At 44.5% G+C, this 19,550-nt stretch overlaps 1 protein-coding gene across 1 annotated transcript in view; it reads right to left on the reverse strand.

Annotated features, from left to right (window-relative positions):
• CLIP2 (CAP-Gly domain containing linker protein 2) overlaps window positions 1–6,261 on the reverse strand; it is an 82,152-nt gene extending 75,891 nt beyond the window's left edge. Inside the window, exon 1 of the mRNA XM_050908906.1 lies at window positions 6,202–6,261. The gene's annotated coding sequence lies outside the window, so the exon portion shown is untranslated. The remainder of the gene's footprint in view (window positions 1–6,201) is intronic.
• Between the last annotated feature and the right edge of the window lie 13,289 nt (window positions 6,262–19,550).

The following is a 19,550-nucleotide window of genomic DNA, read 5'->3' on the forward strand; positions in this document are numbered from 1 at the left end:
CCTCCTGCAGCAGCAGCAGAGACCTTGCAAGAGTTGTACAGCTCCACAGCCCAGTTTTAATCAGCATTTCCATCTATACATGACCGTGCCATTGGGAAGAACACATACAGCAGTGCTCGACGTATAGACGCTGGCGGCCAAAAGGAACAGGTCTGGCTACATGGGTCCGTGCTGAAAATGGGATGTAAAGTTTCATCTCTCTGGAGACAAGAGTGATGCTGACGGGGTGAACCCGGCCTGCATGCAGGTAGGCAGGACAGATGGATCAACCCACCACACTCCTGAAGTACTGCAGCACTACATATTCTAGTCAGAGCTTTACAGAGCCACCACGTGTCCCTAGCTGCTCCTTCACTTCTTACAGAAACAGGTTGTTTCTATACCGCAAGTGTCATTAATCTCTCCTCTAACACAGGCAAGACCACAATCATGATTTTGTACAGAGATCAAGATATAATCTCATCTAGCCAAGCAAGTATAGAGCAGTTACAAGCAGCAGCCTGAGTACATTACAATGCAGAGTGCTGGCACGACATCTCTAACGCAGACCGGTCCTGTTTCAATCAAAAAGGAAGAGCAAAAACCAAGTTGTCACTTCTTCTAACAATGGCAATCAATGTTTCCGGCACCCTAAGGCAGAGTATATCATAGGACTCCATAAACCTGAACCATATGATCACCCAAAAGCACCATTTGACTTTGACATTTCCATGTCAGTGTGCTGGAAGTGCTCCCACACCTTCCTACGGCCTAGTCAATGTGCTTCGAGGGAGAATTCAGAGATAAAAAGGGAAAAAGTGCTTGCAGATGCTGAGGAGACATCAAGATTAAGCAATGCCTCCTGCGAGCTTATTGTCAGTATCATTTACTGGAAATATATATAAATATACATATAAACTTAAATTTTTCCTATGGAAGAGATTTAGCAAGTTCAAAAAGCTACTTCATAGATCCCAGTAAAAGCCTATGTAAATGGACATGTAAAATATGAACTGGGTAAGGCAAAACAGCTTCATCTGCCTCAACAACATATTCCACACAAGCCTGCCTTTTTGTGCCATATTGTCCATCATTAAATCTCCATTAGGAACGGCTGGCAGATTGGTCATCAGCTAGAACATCCTAAATTTACCAGCTGGGAAACAGAAGTCCAGAGGAAAAAAAACCCACTTACTCAAGGTTGCAGACTGACCTACTCTAGTTTGCACAGCAAGGATCTCAGTTATAAAACAAACAGCTATACGCTAAATCTAGCTAAGGAGCAGACATTAATCACTAGGATAGGCTTCATGCAGAGGGCTGACAAGAGCCACTGAGGTAGTATAGCACACAATACCTGACAGCCAAATATGAGGCTAAAAAGCCCATTAGATACATCTCATGACATAAGTGCCTCTCCATATCTTCCAGGAGAGGCCTCTTTTTCTAGGGAGGTTTGTTCCCCAGCCAGGACAGCCTCTGCATCCAGGGGATGCGCTTGCAGGTCATGAATGGGAGTATTTGCAAGGGATGGGAAAGCGCTGTTTGTTTCAACAGGCAGCTGCTTTTTGCGCCTGTCAGGATTACTGAAAAGTTTCCAGCACTAATTGGCGGACACCGAATTTTTCAGAGCATGATGCAACAAATAAAGGGGGGAGGAATATGTCAAAGGAAGAAAAAGAACAGACCAGCCAGAGAAAGCCTTTGTTAGTGACTATGCCAGAAGTTGGTGCCTTCATTTGGAAGCCTTCCTCTGCCGCTCCAGAGGATGTGCTGCAAAAGAAACTGTGCTGGTTTTGTCAATGAAACACCTTTGTACTTGTCCTTTGTACAATAACAGACAGACACACAAAGTGACAATGACAACAAATAAAACAAAGGGGAAGACACATACTATGCAGTTCTAACTGCAACAGTAGTTCAAACCGAGCTAGACTGCCCAGAGAGGCTGTAGAAACTCCCTCATTGCCCACACTAGTCTTTAAAAATAAATAAATAAATAAATAAAATCTTCAAACCTCTGCCTTGAATGGCAGAGATGAAGACAGACCTAACCTGGAACAGACAGATGGATCAGATGACCTCTTGATGTTTCTGCCACCCCAAATTTTTGCAAAGTCCTTTCAGTGTAACCAATATCCATGTAGCGCTTACTACACAACGCAAGTTATTCTCCAAAATAAAATAGGATTAATTTTGACCAAGAGCTCTGGCACAAGCAGTACAATTTTATTTGCATTATCTTTTTAAAGGAACGGTGTGAGGGAGCACAGGAAAAGGATTAAAAAGCACCAAAAAGTGATTAAAGAGTTCCAAGATCCAAATATCCAACATCCCCAGATCATTTCATTCACAGACCTCAAAGGAGGTCAGAACTGCATCACCCATTTTGTACCTGGGAGAAACAGATACAGAGAAGGAAAAGATTTTTCCCAAGATTACTCAAAAAACAGTGTCAGAGATGACTAGTTGCCTGACTCTATTAGGCATCACTATCTCTGAATATCCAACACATCAGAGGACTTGGGAAGTCTTTCTGAAGTGTTTACTTTATAGACACAGAGCATAAATACTTCTCAAAAATAATCATTCGTGATTTGTGCCTTTCCCAGGCACAAATGGAGTTATCAAGGGAGTCAATAGAGTTCAGAACACTAACTCTCAAACCAAACAAACTTCAGATTCCCTTTGTGCTTCAGCACAGATGGGGAGATGGGGACTTCATTGCTGGCTCAGAACCCGCAGCAGGGCATTTTGCTAGTCTGTGCCACATTTCTCTACAACTATCCAGGTGGGTAAACACTAGCATAATAAGAATAAATCACTGAAAGTACCACCTATTTTCAGTGCCTTTTCAAGTCAGCATCATATTTTATTCCAACATACTGAAGTAAAAAAATTTAACTGTGACAACAAAATATGACAATGCTTGGTTTTATTTCTTCACACATCTTTCTTTGCTTATGCTGCATCTGAAACAACCATGGCTATTTTAGACACAGTTTCACTCATTTAGAGGGAGATAACAAAACCAGTGCCACTGCATGGGAATGATTTCCAAAAAGTCTGATGCAGAAATATTGTGGGTTTGGGGTTTTTTTAATGGGCTTTCTTTGGGTTGTTTTGGGTTGGTTTGGTTTGGTTTTTTTTTTCAGGAATAGCAGTATCAGTTTAAGGTTCCAGACTCAGAGTCACATGCAATGAAGTCATTTTTCCACTGGTAGCTACAGCAAGAGGTACTGCACAATAATATAAGAGCAAGAAATTAAATCCAACTATGAGGAAAGTAAATTTGATTTGTCCTGTTTAGCGTCGCAGTTCAACAAAGTACGAAAGACAAACACAGCACACAGGGTCCCCTCAGCAGACCAGGGGGAAATGCTCTGAGAGCACAGTGGTACTGCAGAAAGAGACTTTGTGCATCAATGCCCTGACAGATTTCTGTGTTTCTCTGTCGGCATCAGCCACAGAGACAAGAGCTTTCACGCAGGATGGGAAGGACGGCCGCATGGAGAAGGCGGGATTAGAGTAGGACTCAGGAAGACCAAGTCCAATTCCCTTCTCTAACCTGGGCTTCTGGAGTGACCTCGGACAGTTTGTCGTCTTTATTCAGCAACTTACCTAATTTGGTTGTTTTAGAAAACGGACCAGTAAAACAAAGCCCCAGTCTTGCTGGGGTCTGACATCACCAGTACTATCAGCCAAGGTGCTCTCCCAGGCAAACAAGACCTGAAATTCTACTGTAAATATCACAAGAACAGCGATAAAAGAACAAGAGCCAGAGATTGTTGGCTGTCTTTAGCTCAGCAGTAGAGCAGCAGAAAACATGCTTTCTCTCCCCGTGTCAGCAACTTCCTTGGTCATTCTTGTGCTCAGACCCCTTGGGAGATGGAGGGGGGGAAAGGGCCACAAGGTATTTATAAAAGATATTTAAAAAAAAAATAGATCTCTCTATAAATACCTATAGATATCTCTATAAATAAGTGCATACCAGTGTCTAACGTAGGTTAGCAACAAGTCATGTTCAGGTCTAGCTACCTGTACCTGGGCTTTCCCAGAGCTTTAAAAGTATATAAACCTTGCCATGTATTGTATACAGCCTGCAAAGTGGTACCGACACCATGTATCTGGGGGATAGAACTTGCTTTATATAGTCTCTTGTCCTCACCAGAATTACGACATCCCCCTCCCCAAAGGAATTTATTCATTCCCCTGAGCTTCATGGATAGAGGAGGCATTTTGATAATTAAAACCAGCAACCTCAATCAGGAGGTGGAATTTGTGCCCTTACCCATTTTAACCACCCAGTAACACAAGGGAAGAAGAACTGCCGCATCCCTTGACACTGGAAAATCCCCCTTTGGGTTCTTCATCGTTTCTTCTGCCAGAGCAAAAGCACAAGTGGGGAGAAAGAGGAAATGCACCAGGAACTGCTACTTGCTGGAGTAAATTATGGCAGCCTCCAAGGCTAGAGGCGGCAGGAAGCCAAGCACATACCAACCCTCAGCCTCAGTAGATAATCCAGTCCATACTTATCCTAAGAGCATCTCCTGAAACACACGGGTTTTCCCTTAATTGAAGGCAGGCCCCACACGAGTGCTCCTGCGGTGACAGACTGGTTCCAGCACAGCTTCTCTCTGACATGCCTGTAATGGCTGGTGCTAACATTTTAACCTGGGGCTTGTCTCAGAGCTGAGCCTTTGAAGTCCTGTACTCTCAGTGATTTCTGGCAGGCACAGTGACACCTTTTCGTGAGAACACAGCTGTTTGATGCAGACTCTCTCCTTCCTAGCCCTGGCAAGTATATACCTATAACAGCAGGCAGGTAATTTCTTAAAATGCCAAATCCCAGACCCAAGTTTAAGACCGGGCAGCTGCACCATGTTTAAAGGATCACCTCCCCAGCAATGACAGGGCAGCACTGACCCGTGCTGATTAAAGAGGCTCTCGTGGAGCACCGCTGGGTAGAGGAATGCTGCCTAGCAGGCGGCAGGGCAGAGGCTAAGGCCAACAAGCCTGGCCAGGCACCTCGAATATATCTCTGTCCACACACAGACCAATTCTTCCCAAATTGCAAGTCACCCTCAAGGAACTGCTTCTAGCCAACGGTAACGGACGGGCTGGTGAAACTTGACATCCATTCCAGCAGGATGAGTTTCTGAGACAAGGTTTGAAGGCCTACAAGACTGACACTCAACAGAGCAGCAAATAACAGTCGGTGCCGACACAGTGCTTTGTCTCCCAGCACTTCCGAAACGCCGTTGCAGCCTGCCTAGACACCCCGGAGGTAACAACGCGTGCCTCTGCCTCCATCCCTGGATGCTTCCCCAAACAGACCATTTGCTGTTTTGTATCAGGAGATGCAAGGGGCAGAGACCTGCTCGATCCGCCCTGCCATTCATAACCCGAGCAGCATGTGAGTGCCAGCAGCCCGACCCAACTGGGCCTTCCTCAGAAGCACACCTCCTTGTGACAGACAAAAAACCCCATCAAATCCTGCAGTATGTAGTTAACGTTGATATCTGGATCATTAAAGAACAAAAATCCATAGAGGAGACCGAGCCCGGCAAGCAGTCCAGCTTCCCAGAGACAAAAGAAAATCTTCCTCCCGTTTCAAAACCAAAACTCACTCGGCACTGAGCAATCAATGCTGACACCCACTCTTATCTCCATCTTCCCAGCATCAGGCCCCTGCTTCTCCAGCTGCTCCCAGCCAGAGCCATTTGCTGTGACCCAGCGGGTGTGTTTACTACCAAACCAACACCCAGCTGCGGAGGTGCCTGTCAGGGCTGTAGCCCTGTGTGTGTGTATGTGTGCAGGTGGGTGTGCAGCAGGCCAGGCGGCAGCCGAGCGGACCCCGCCGCCGCGCACTCGCTCCCACCCGAGCTCGCTCCCCACCCGCCGGTGGGCGCCCCGCTCCTCCCCAGCCTTCGGGGCTGCAAAGGCAGCGGGGAGCAGCGGCGGCAGCACCGTCCCTCCTCGCACACAACGCAGCCCCGCCACACGGACGGTGCCTTTCCTCCCCCGGCCAAGGACAATGCTTCGCCGCGGCCGAGCCTCCCACAAGGAGCCCGCGCGGGGCGGATGGCGGCGCGGACAGCGCCACAGACCCCGCTGCCTCCGGGATTTTCCCGCACCGGCTTCATTCATCCCCTCCTTTGTTGCCGGCGCGGCGCGGGCTCGCAGAGGCGCTCCCCCCGCCCCGCTCCCCGTCCCCCTTACCCTCTCGCAGCCCGCCGGGGAGCGGAGCCGGAGCCTCCGTGCCGCCGCAGGCTGCAGCCCCTGGCAGGCGGCCGCCGTGCCACTCCCTGCGCGGCCGCGGCGGAGCCGAGCCGGGAAGGAGGGAGCTGGGCGGGCGGCCCGGCTTGGCGGGGGCGGGGGACGCTGGGGGCGGAGGAGGAGGAGGAGGAGGAGGATGCCGGGGCCGGTACCGCGGCTCGCTCGCTCGCTCCGTTCCTCCTCCCGGGCGCCGCCGCCTGCGGGCGCTGCGGGGGCACGGCCGGGCCCTGCGGCCCGCGCGAACAAAGGGGCCGGCCCCCGGGGCCGCCCCGCGCCGAAATCCTCTTGGTTGCCGGGCTCCGGCGCCGCCGGAAGCCGGGTGGGAGGGTGGAAAGACAGCGCGGAGGCTCCTCCTGGCTGCCTGCAGCCCTGAGCACTCGTTCCTTAAAAAAGAAATAATCGTGAAGTTCACCTTCTGCTCGGCTGCGATGCGGCCTCCCTTCCTTGCGGCTCTGGGTCTGGTCTCCGGAAAGGAGGAGCTCTCTAGGCACACCTGAATTAACGTGCTAGCGAATTCGATTGATCCGAGAAGGGCAGGAGGAGTTGGCGGTGCTTCCTGGAAAAAAGGAGAGAGCCCTAATTACCAGGGATTTTCTGGGGAATGCAGCAAAGAGAAAGCACCTGCAGCCTTGGGAACTCGTTCATTCAAAGCCAGGAAGGGTGGGCTGAGCTGATAAATCATCACTGGTCCCTCACCACCTCTCTGCTGATAATTCCCAGAGCCGTTCCTGGGCTGACATTAGATGGAGATACAACTATGCAGGGTCATTTCTAGTGCCTGTGCCCTGAGATTGCGTCTTTAATCCAGACAGGAGTGCAAGTGCTTCCTACAAGGGCCACAACTGTATCCAGTGTACTTTACTAGCTCTACAGACACCTCAGATCACCCAACGGGCAGTGATTTTGCACATCAGACACTATGGTGGAAGGCCCCAGGCCGTGCAGCAACAGAGGAGGGTCCCACCTGGCAACAGTCCCGAAATTTGGTGCTGTGACTCTGCTCTGTACCCGCTGTGTGGGCCCAGGAAAGCACAGCGGAGATGCAAGTGAAGGAGATGCAGCAAAGCAGAGAAGAATGAAGCTCAGGTCAACTGAGCATCATCCAGAATACGAGATTTGACAGCCCTGGCCTCAGCAAGACAATCCAGCCCCACGAGGCAGCCGCAGGCATCCTCATTTTCCATCTTCCAGAGGGGAAGCCAAAGCGAAGAGAAGTGAAATGGCTGGTCCAAGCCAAAAATAGAACCTGAAGCACCTGACTCCAACGCCTCTGCTTCAACTGTTAGTTCACTGTCTTTCCTTGATATTTTCCCTACATCCAAGCTCAAGTCATTGCTTTGCGGTTCTTGATACAAGATTTTTTGTCTCCTCTCTAATCTGTAGTTGCCTAGGGAGACAGTATGTCACCAGGAGAAGAGCTAGATGAGAAGGTGCCTAGTGAATCAGGCTCTGGACTCCAACAGGAGGTCTCACCTCTCCATCCAGCTTCGGCCCAGGCTTGCCAGCTCTGCCAGTCCGTATTGTCAGGTCTGAGTTTCTTTCCTTAGCAAAATGGTGATGGAGCGATGATGGTGACCTCCGTTTGTGAGCTCTAGAGAGACTAACGAGAAGTGCTACATGGAGCCATGCATTTTTTTAAGAAGGAGGAGTGTAAATTTAAAGCAGTTTTGAAAAAAAAAATCCTCTTTAATGTTTTCAGATGCTTCAGGGTAGGATTTCAAATCAGGTATTGCTCAGAAGTTAAACCTTCTCATTTTTGATCAATTGCACAATTTTATGCTGTATCTTATATACGCTAATTTGTTCTTACTAAAAAACCCTCCGTATAAACGTTTAATTTACAGCCCCATGTCTACATTACGACAAAGGTCAGCAAGTCTGGGTTATATTTTGCCTGCCAATAGTCTGTGGTACACGCAGCGGCTCAAGGCCGTTTCCCGTCTTCAGTCTCGAATTGTTGCAGGACGGGGGCCCAGGACTGACACGCTACGTTGCAAGCTGCCGCGTTTCTCATTGCTTCTCCATTTCAGCGGCAGAAGTCTTGAATTTTACAAGCGCTTTTGTTTTCTTCTTTAGAACTCAGTCGTCCCAAGGGCTCTGTGTGCAAATAGTCATATATTGTAATGACTGTTATATTTTATGGTCCAGTAGTGACTCAAGGCGTCCTGCGATCCAAGGCCGCTGTGCCAGGCCCTGCACGCTCCCTGAAGAAGAGGCAGACCTGCACACCACGGAGTCAGGTTTCCCTCGTGCTCACGCATTCTGCAACGCTGATGCAAAACCGAGAGGAGAATCGAGCCCAGTGGCTTCAATAAGATGAAGCTAGAAAAATTTCACAGCTCTTAAGTCATTTCTTTGAATCATTTGGACAAATCTGCCTCTCTGACTAAGCTTTCTCAGGGGAATTTCCAGGGAGAGAAGGAAAAATCATCCAGGGCCAGAGCACTCGCAGTGATGTAGCTGAAGTACCCATACACTTGAATTTGTGTCTTTGCCATCAAGTGCTCTCCCACAAAGCTATCCCTCAGCTTGTGTTGGACCTGCTTTTCACAAACAAAGCTTCAGGATGAAAATAAATGTTGAAATTCCATCATTCTGCAGAACGGCACTACTATTTCCCAATAACCATTTATTTACTCACAGGGGCTGCGTGCAGGCAAACAACTCTGCACTGAGGATCCCAGACACGGAGAAGCACAGGAGACACTCAAGTTTCAGCCTATGAATATATGAGGACTTGTTAATTTTACACACGTGAGCAGAGCCATGACTTTCAATTAAACCATTACGTGTAGAAAGCTGGTACGCAATCTCTGACATTTCTGGGCTATCACATTTGCCTGATAAACCTCTTGCTATACACTACCCTCCTATTTTATGGATATGATATATATTTTGTTTTGAAAAGTGGCTTCTCACAGATAGTCAAAACTGTCTCCACTTGACTGATCCATTATTCTGATTCGGTAAGTATTTGCATTAGCTGTTGGGATCACTAAAAAGCTTCACAGCTGTTTTCTTTTAAATTATCCTGACAAACCGAAGCATTACACAGACAAAGCAATGTAAAAACCAAGGGAATACTCACGCATGCATCTAGGGAAACAAAAAGAGCAAACATTTTGTGTTTTGCTGTTATCTATAATGTTTGAATAAGGACAGCAGATAAGAAATGGCCAAAGCATTCAAGTATCTTTCCATTTTATTACTCAGCAGCAGGAGACGAAGCACCTCTCCGCAAAGAGCTGATGAGACACTTGATTTGTCACGTACCAATAGGTTACGCTTCCTAAAGCCCTGATTCTGCACTTGTTCCCCAAAGGCAGCTACATTTGAAGGCTACAGAGAGCATATAGGCCACATGAAGTGGTGGCATCAGGACCCCAGAAGTCAACAAAAGCTTCCAAGTTGAATCCTTTCAGCCTTTTCCCTACTACGTGCCTAGAAATCCCTGCCAAATATGTCCCTTTGCCCTGCCAATGTACTGGGGAAACTGAGTGGTGGCAGAAAGAACTATATTTGACAATATTGTGCAACTTCATTACTGTCAACTTGCAGTTATGTGATTTCCATCATCTCAAAGATGCAGCCGCAACAAGAGCGTAAGTTCTTACAATTCATTCAAGCTGACGCTATAAATAGCCTGCTGCATTTGGTGGCAGAGCACAAAATTCCAGCATTGGTGGGAGAAACAAGATTAAAGCAGTGATTTAAAGAAAAGCTGGTTTTCTTTCCTTTGATTACAGAGCTGCTGAAAGAACTACTTATCTTCAGGATCAGTGACTGCTTTAGGCCTTACCCATTCCAGGCCAAGACTACAGTTCAGAAACTTCTTGTAAACAGCTTTTACGTTGTTACGATCTTGCACAGTTGCAACGATTCAGCCAAGTGGCACCATGTTTTCAGGCATTTGTTATCCAGCCGAGAGCCACTGCAAAGCCTCTAATATCCAGCAGATTCTGTTGTATCTCCTTAGGTGAAAGAAACCTCTCGTCTATCTTCAGACATCTATATCCGAGCCAACTGTCTGGACTTGCTATATAACGAGTGCAGAGAAACAGGCACTGGGGTGCAATTCCCCTCATCATATTGCAGACATTTAAAATGGATTAATTACTTTCTAACAATGCTCGTTTCCATCCATGAATTACAGGGGTGGTCAAGAATTAGCCCAAATGAGATGTTTAAAGTTAAGTGATATAAATTCCACTCATCTTCCTTCCAGAAACGCTCAGCACAGCTGATAATGCTTACTTGGGTCCATGTAGATCAGACACGTGTTGGGTACGTTCTTGTCTGAAGGCCTGACTTTGTTCTGTTTCACTGAAAGAAATTAGGCTGCCGGCCAGGATTCAACACGGGCAAGATCTGGCTCCAGGATCCTTCAGGGGAGCGCACGTGGCTTGTACAGTGTGACGGAAAGTGCTCTGAAAGAAGGCTTTCTACTAGGCTGACTGCTGTGCGTTCCTACACACTTGTTAACATAAAAGAAAGTGTGGGTGGAAATATGTTGAAGGATCATGGCAGTTCTCATTAATTATGAAGATCAAAAGGAGCTCTTACTGCTTTTTTAGTGTATTTCCTATACTGAAATTAGTGCATTAACTGTTACTTAAACTATCAGTATAATTTAATCATTAGCACAGTCTGGTTCCTGTTGTTCTACATTTTTAAAGTAAACTACCTTGCTGCAGTAGCAATGATTCTGAGGAATGTGGGACAGCACTCCACACAAATGCAAAACAATAAAATGGACCACACTGCATGATCGAAGAAATAGTGTAATTTTCGTCACAAAGACTGTTTCCTATCCATGAGTCCAAAGGCAAGTGGATTTTCAGAGAAATTCAACATCCATTAAGTGGAGGCCTCTTGAAATTCTGTCCTCTGATACCATGTTTGTCCAAATGACCTACACAAGATCACACTGGCAGTGGAGAACTTGGAACAGCTCTTTTTTTTGAAGTCAGTAGATTATCACTAATCTTTCATCTAAAGATGAACCTCCTCTTTACAGATGAAGTAAATGAGTCATGGAGAGAAAAAATAACACACCTGTGATCATCCAGCTGAAACAGAAATATGTTGATCTGTTGCCGTAAAAGTCGGTGAGAAAAACTCTCTAAGACTCAATTTGGAGTTTTAGAAAGCAGGCATTCTTTATTACGGCACCGGATGCATGGGGAATTGCTTCACCTAACGTGCACACCTGGTTAACACACGGTAAAGCGTTTTATACCTTTCGAGCAACAGTTATCAGTATTTTTACAGTTTCGCTTGGTTACCCTTGTTCCTATTGGTTCTCGCAAGCCTCATCTCCACGTAAAGTTGCAGCGTCCTCAATGAGTGATCCGCATGCACAGTTGACCCTTCAGGTGGTCTTTGGGGGTCCTCTGGTGGTCTTCGATAGTCTTCCTCACGATGTCCCTTGGTTGAACTCTGCTTCTGCGCAGGCTCAGTTAACTTCTGCATACTTTGCATTTCTTGCGAATACCCAAAACTGATAAAGACCTACTGAAGCCTACCTAGTTTCTAATTACAAGGACATCCTGACCATATATCCTTCCTCTTATCTACTGAATAGGACAATGCATGCCTTATTTGGTAGCCTAATATTTAGCAGACAACACTTAATCACTACATAGAGTTTTACTATGGTATCAGATCGACATCTACATTTCAGTGTCGAACATCTACAACTAAGCATGACCAAAAGAAAGTAATACAGGAGGATCAGAGCATGGAGAGACTGAAGGGAGATTTGGCACTAACAACTATAATATCTTATTTATGGGTGGGGGGCAGGGAACAACACAGCAAAAAACCAGAGGTTAAGTAGTGGATAAGCCATTCTAAGCAGCCCTCCCATCCCATCCCAGTACCACATATTTATTTTCATTTTCTTTCTGATTGCCCTAAAGCTTGTTGCTTGTCTGAATGAAAACTAAAGATCAGGCTGTCCTTTGCTTAGTCCATTTTTTAAAGATCAGGACAACTGACAGTTGCACTTAGCCAGGCTTGCACAAATAAAGGGACTTTTATGCCTGCTGACCTCAAAGGTGAGCAAACATCATCTATATTTTGTAGACTCAGGAATCGAAATTGGGAGGGATTAGTTTATCTTCCCAAGGCCCACTCTAACGCAGCAGCACAGCTGGGTGCAGAACCTCGGTGGCCAGGCTCTGGGCATTATCATGTTGTACTTCACTCAGTTCATGCATTTCTTTTTATACACATTCAAGTTAGAGAAGAAAGCCAGCCTTAGAGCTCCCAGCACGGTGTCCTATACTCTATTCATTAGGTGAAGCTGCAGCCTATTTTATAAAGCCTCTGGTAATTCTCTGTATACCTCTGTATAGCTCAGTGTCCCCTCAGGAAAATACAGGGAGACAAAGATCACTCATAATGGGGCAACTCTGCATTTTTCCAGTTGCCACAGCATCATGTATACCAGCACCAGTCGTTTGCAAACCATCCAAGCTCTGTCTCTGTGCATTGCAAATCAAAATCCCTTCTGGCTTACTTACTGTTTTTCATTGTATGTCAAAAAATTATTCCCCTCTTCTGCTGCTGCTCCAAGTACACGCCACCAGACCTTTCTCATTGTTGCCAAGGGTGTGAAGATTTATTGTTTTCTCTGACCTGGTCAAACAGGGTCTGTAACAAATTGGAGCCAGCCTGTAACTTTATGAAAAAAAGCAGTCTATTTCCCTGTTGTTTGGGCCCTGACACAAATACTGTTTCAGACCAAATAGAAGCACCAGATGTTTTCTACCAGAGCTACAGAACATGCAGCTCCTGTGAGAGGCAAGAGAGTCCTGTTTCCTTTGCATGAACTGGAGTGTGTTAGAAGATCAAAGATGAGGGACGGGAGCCAGGACGAAAAAGCTTCCTATCTGTGCCTAGAAGTTGAAAAAAGATCTCAGTACCTACAACTGAAGCTGTGTTTATTGAGGAAGGGGAGGGAAACGAGCTCCAGTTTTGACACTCAGAGAAAAGCCAGACTTTTAAAACATCTTCAGCAGGCAATGCATGGAGGTGGTTTGGACAGCTGGCCTGGCTGCAGGCACTGACCACTGAAACATCCAGTCCTGCCACTTCAGTTTCTTAGCCTTTAATTCTCCAGAAAAGCAAGGCTATCCCCAAAAAGGCACTGACACTGTAATTTAACATAGGGCACACTTTCCCAGAAGATCCCAAAGCACACAAGAAACAATCTTTGTAACAATTTGCAGATGAGAAAATTGAAGCATAAAGACGTTTACATGACACGCAGTCCCATGCAGGATCACCTACAGTCCACTCATTTCCAGTCATTAAAGTAGCCGATAAGCTAGTGGTTCCCAGCCAGCTTTGCATACTGGGCGAGACGTAAGCCTACGTTAATGAGCTCTGCTAGAGCTGTGCTGGCTCCATACCGAGGTGTGGAGTATTAGCAATTTTCTTGTGTAAGGCAGAAGGAATACAGAAAAGGTAGGAGGCCATCAACAGTACAACTAGCTGCCTTCTACTTCCTGCAAACATATGTATGTTTTTAATTAAGGAGAGGTTTCAACCAAAGACCCTGCCTGACCTAACTGAAATACTGCAGTAATGAGCATAGCATAAATACATAGCTCAAAACCCACAGCACGTCTTGTTTCAGCATTGGTGCAGGGGAATGGGCTGCTATCCTGTCTCTGGCAGAGTGCTGGATGGTAATTAAACTGCATTTTGTTCTCTTTCCACAGAGATGTCCATTTGCAACAGAAGCATGCTATTCTGGTACAGAGGAACTATCTACCATATGTTAGAATTTCAGTTTTCCCACCATAGTATGTTTCCACCATCAACCCATTCAACCATCCACTGATCCCAGCTGTCATTTTTCAGTATGACATTAAAAGGTTTAAAGACTCGGTGTGATGTCTTTATTAAAAGGAGATTATTTCTTTACACAGAAATAATATGTCTTGTGACAGCAGAGTAGCAAGATGCCCCAAATGACCTCACTCAGCGACTGGATATCGCTGCAGTGATTGCCAGGTGGCAAGGGCAGTCATGACTCCCAAAAATCTCAGTCTTACTGAAATGGCTATAGAAAGGTTGAGAAAGCCTGATCCTTTGCCAGGTGTTCATTTTCATTTTAGATTATTTATTACAGAAAATCCTTTATAATGTGGATTTTGTCTGTCAAATGCCATGATATAACCCAGATCCAGGAACTTGCACACACTTCTTCATGTTCCTGCCAATTTAGTCTTATTAATTACACTACACAAATGGTATTATATATTCCAATAAGGAAGAATCACCGTGAGAATGCTGCCAGTGTGGCTTTCTATAGAGCATTGTACGGGGACGCATGCCAATTGGACTCTAATCTAGTTTTTCGTTTTACTGCTGGTGTAAAATGAAAACTCCCTCCATCTCAACAACTGTTTTCACTACCAGTGAAAGAGGAACAATGATACCGGCCTGATCTGTAAAGTGCTTTGAGTTGACCAGACTAAATGTGGAAGGTACACGTTAAAATAGCTTATGCTGCCTACTCTAATATTTGTCTCAGTCCTAAATACTCACAGACAAGCTCAATGAATAGTGCAAACGCTCAGTCCTTCTCAGTCCTGTCAGAACTGAACACTAGCCCTGATCTTCAGTGTGCACTACAGCTGCTAACCTGACAGTCCTCACAGCGCCCGTAAAGCACACACTTATTCCGTTTCATAACGAAAGGCGTGCAGACACACAAGAACCGTGTTTAGAAACAGGGGATGCAGTAATTACGCCCAGTATTCCTGACAAGACTGTGCTACGTGTCCCTCTCTGCAAATGTCAGGGCTCAGTCACACCAGCGTGCATTGCAGTCCTAACTTCAGACAATGCAAATGCACTATATGTGTCTCGGATTTGGCCGGTAGAAAATGCCAAGTTGTTAGCTGTGAAGATATAAAAGAAAGAAAGGAGGTAAATTTTGTGTTCTGTTACCCTATTTAGAAGAAACAGAATCTGAGGAGGGTGGCAATAAATATAAACTTAACAAGTGGAAAAATACAATTAAGGTAAATTAACCAGTGGAACTCAATGCCAGAATATAGTAAAGGTAATTAGGATAATTATATTGCAGCGGTAGCCATGTTAATTCTAATTAGAATAAAAAAGTATGAGACAACCCTTAACTCTTGATGAAAAATAAACTTCTCTGAACAGATTCTGTAATTGTTTGATATCACACTTAAGGTTTGCCTCTCTTTTCTTTGAGCCTGTCATAACAGTCAGCTTCTCAGAGGGGATGTTCGCTTTAACAGGCTTCTGGTCTGTTCCAGTAGGTAATTCGCCTGTACTTTTCATTTTATATCCTTTGCAATACATCTAAGAATGCTTGTGGCAAAAGAACAGAAATAGCAGATTACTATCTGAGATATTTATTGAAGAAAGGAAATAAGAAATTAATAGAGTCTTTTTTTGTGAAAAACACTTAAAAATATGAATTAAACCATGTCACACCCATCTAGCATGCAAATTGTATGTATAGCTAAAGAAAAGAGATGAAGATATTTGCAAACTAGGCTTAAAATGTCATGGAAACAGCTGCCCTCCCAACAGACTGAAAACTCATTTCCTTGTTGTATACAGGCAAGTATGGCAGAGAAACCCACCCACTCGCATCCATACCTATGTATCACACCAAAAGCTATGATATTTAAGCAGACTATAAATACTGACCAAAAAACCTAACAAACGATCAAATCTCTTTTTTTTTTTTTTTTTTTTTTTTTTTGCAAGTGGGCTTGTTTTAAGAGATTATTAATACTTTGTGACATCAAGGTCGTAAAACAAAGCCACGATCATATTGCAATTCCAGAGAAAATTGCCTTGAGAATGACATACTGCAGTGACCTTTAGGTCCCAATAGTCAAGGAGTTGAAGTCTGACAATTTCTCCACTTACAATCCCCAGCTCATGCAGATCCCCCTTCACAGAGCTGACATGACTGATCTGGGGAAGAACAGCCAAGGAGATTTGTAATGCAGGGCTCTGCCCTGCAGTTGTTTCCATAGAAAATGAAGAGGATATTAAATGTTAAACCCTGTAAACAGCACTTCAAACTTGCAGGGCAGTTTCACTCTTCCTATCCTCACATTGCAAAAAAAAGTATCACTGTATTTAAAGATCAGTTTGTGTACCTGGTAGATCTAGAAGTACGTACTGTCAATCTGGGCAGCAGATGAAAAGAAACTAGAACCTTGTTGGATTCATTCCATCATTGCTGCCTTGAGGCTGTATTGTTTTGAGAGGTGTGGAGTGCATAAAAAATATTGTAAACCTGTATCCCAGAAGGAGACAGAAGGGTGAAATACTTCTCCCGTACCAGTGTAGGCTTGAAGGAGGCGGGTGTCATTCCCAACACAAAACAAGACCTGTCCCACAGCAATTTTGGCATTTGTTTTCATGGGAACCGTGCCTGCGGAGTGCCAAAGCCATGGGCTTAGCTAGGATGTGCTGCCACCCAGCTCTGCTGGAAGCCAGTCTCTGATCTCTGCAGCAGATTATTTGCAATCACTTTCCACTTCCACAACCCTCTGGCCTACAGCAGAGGGTGGTTTTGTCACCCATTGCAATGAAATCACATCCAAGCACCCGATACTGGGAAGCACGTCATGCTCCCAGTCTGCTGATTTCAACAGGGAACTGAGGCCCCAATTTAGTGAAAGTTGTAAGTGCAGGTTTAACTTCACGTGTAGGAGCAATCCCCGTTAAATTAATTACATTAATTGTAATGACATCATGAAAGTCAACTCCATACCAAGTGTGCACTGTTGTATTGTGGCTTGCAGGTGCACAGCCCCCTATCAGGATCAGGCCTTTCCCTGCATTATATTGTTTTGAGGCAGCAGAACACCGGTGCAATGGGATGCCATTAGAGACAGCACTAAGCTTTTAGTTTGTAAATCCTATTTCTTCAAGAAATATCCACTTTGCTGCAGCATTTGATTTTCCAGTTATATTCCTGTCTTCCAGCTGCATAAGGAAGTCAAATGCCTTGCTCAAGGTTACGCTGACTGATGTACTGGGGAAATAAAGACTATTTCTGGCAGCTGAGATGTCTTTTCAATCATTCACTTCCATAAAATTCCAGTTCTAATAAACCAATTTATAACCTACAGTCCTGCCAGATGAGATGTGTCTAGTTCATCTGTACTGCTTTCGCTCGATGTGCATGCATACGCACACTACATTCTGTAGCACCTTTATCATGAGGTTATTTTCAAGAAGTAATAATAATATTTCCATTCTGAGATGAGATTTACTAAGCACAGTTGTGGATATTACAATGCACTGGAACAAGGGATGTTCGTAAAGGGCATTTTGCTGTATTCTGGTTGTATTGTGTCAAACCTTCACATCCACTAACAGTTAAGCCCAGTGAAGCAGCTGACTGATAAACCATACAATCAAACCTGTTCGTATAGCTGCTATATATTAATTTTTCAACAAAGATTGTGTGTGCAGTTCTGTCTTTCTCCATTCCACTCCAACATGTCTCCTAAACTGAAGTAATTCAGTGCAGGTGGCATTTGTATTACTGTATCATCTATCTACAGGAGATGAACTCCTGAACGGCAGAGAAAGCCAACAGCTCAAGCCCAGCTCATATTCACCCTAATGACAGTATATAAGATTTTCTGGCCTTTCAGCACGTTTATCACCTGATGTCAGCATGCATTTCAGGAGGTTGTTAACTAGGAATTCACTGATCGGACAAAGAGGGTTGTCTCTGAAGAACGGTATAGTCACAGAGGACTTATGGCACACTCAATTTATACGGCTCTGTCTGCTTGGGAGGCAACTTACTTGATTGAATCCTCCTGTAGTGCAGCAGTAAACAGTATCTTACATTAATGACAACTTAAATACTGAACAAATAACTTGAACAACTGCATTTGTTTCATTTTAGCACCCAGAGAAGTGAGTGAAATAACCAAATAATCACCAAATAACCATTGTAGGGGTGGGGGAATCTGTGTTTCATGTTTAGGGGTTAAAAATAGTATTTTTCAGCGTCTAAGATCTTTTTCTGAGCTACTGGTCAATTTGTATTTAACCAAGTAAACCTATATAGTGTCATACACAAATGTCCTGCATGTACAAACATGTAAATACTTGCGTATAGGCATGTTTATTAACATGCATAAAACCTGCACAAATGTAATTGTGTAAGTAATTAAAGGAAGAAGTCAGTTGTACTCAATATAGTGGACAAAGGCCACATTCTAGGCCAAAACTCTCTCTTCTCGTGCAAGACATTTCAACCTTTCCTGTTTCAGTTTCACCACCTGTATATTGGCAGTATCTTTTTTCCAGCAAGTGTGCTGCCTGGATGAATGAAATTTTTAGCCATTCAGTTAAAGATTCTATCAAAATATTACTAGCAAGCATACATGCAGAACTGGAAAACTACACCCCAGAGTAGACTTGGAAACTATTATAAAAATATACTTATATCTAGCAAACTGGCCTGTTCTCAGCTGATATGAGTACTGAATTCAGGAACTATGTTAAGAGAAAGATCAAGAGAGGGAAGCAGTAACAGTGTAGGAATCAGTCTCTGTTCTCAGCTCTGGTACCAGTCTAATAGTCAAAAGCAATACCTGCATGAAAGGGTTTGCTTGGCAGCCTGGAAATCTCCAGGACAAACGATGTTTAGGGAGATAATAGTTCCCAAAGCCCAGGAAGAACATACTAAATACTTTTGTGGGTAAGACAATGCATTGCTATTTAGTCATATGGGTAAGAAAGTGGCATTCGACATCCCTTCACCTCATCCATTAAGTTCTGTCTTCAAAGTATGGGAGCACAAGTACAGTCACCAAGAGGGTAAATGCTATTATTTAACATTATTATTTGCATATCATGTCTATTAAATCTGAACAAGGTGCCAAGACAAGAGGAGCTGCAAGAAAAGCAGAAAAACGAAGCTAATGCAAAATAATCTTGATAAACTGTGGAAACAGATGGAAAAATCAAGATGTGATTCAGCTAAGACAAGTAATTGTACAACTCTACATTCATCTGGACAAATACAAAAATGTCCTGGTTTCTGCTGGGATAGAGTTAATTTTCTTCCTAGTAGCTGGTATAGTGTTATGGTTTGGATTTAGTATGAGAATAATGTTGATAACACACTGATGTTTTAGTTGTTGCTAAGTAGTGTTTATACTAAGTCAAGGATTTTTCAGCTTCTCATACTCAACCAGCAAGAAGGCTGGAGGGGCACAAGAAGCTGGGGGAGGACACAGCCAGGACAGCTA

Source organism: Gymnogyps californianus, chromosome 20 (genome assembly GCF_018139145.2).
Source record: "Gymnogyps californianus isolate 813 chromosome 20, ASM1813914v2, whole genome shotgun sequence".
In the NCBI taxonomy this organism is placed as follows: Eukaryota; Metazoa; Chordata; class Aves; order Accipitriformes; family Cathartidae; genus Gymnogyps; species Gymnogyps californianus.